The following is a 661-nucleotide window of genomic DNA, read 5'->3' on the forward strand; positions in this document are numbered from 1 at the left end:
CACTTTCACAGCATTTTGCTGTGAAGTTTCAAGTGTAAAATGATGGTCTCACGGGTCTCACGAAAACAGACTGGTCTCACATGATCCCAAGTCTATGTATATATATATATATATATATATATATGTGTATATATATATATATATATAGGGAAGGGTTCAAATGAGAACACCCTTTTACCATACACAATCACATGTGATACTATTATTCCAATACATGTGATACTAAATCAGAGACGTAGACGACTTTTAACGCGATCTAGGCTGTAGACCAAGTCGTCCTTACACCACTAACCCCCTCACATGTACTATCACATGTGATAAACGTGATACTATAATCCATCAAGACCATCACATGTGATACCAAATCATAGACGCAAACGACCTTTGGTGCTACCTAAGTTGCAAGGCACGACATCCATACACCACCAAGTCGCCTCAAGTGTATTATCAAATGTGATAAGAATGTTCTTGCGTTCTCGTAAAATGAAGGTGTTCTCATTTGAATCTCCACCTATATATATATATAGGGGCCTAATCAAATGATAACTAATTAGTTTGTGGTAACTGTGAGAACCAATATTAACCACAAATCAATAGATAAATTAGGAAATTTATAATTTTGACAATTTTGAATTAAAATATGAATGCAAGGATATTTTTG

The sequence above is a fragment of the Cynara cardunculus genome (assembly GCF_001531365.2).
Source record: "Cynara cardunculus var. scolymus isolate 2C chromosome LG 12, CcrdV1, whole genome shotgun sequence".
NCBI classification, from domain to species: Eukaryota; Viridiplantae; Streptophyta; class Magnoliopsida; order Asterales; family Asteraceae; genus Cynara; species Cynara cardunculus.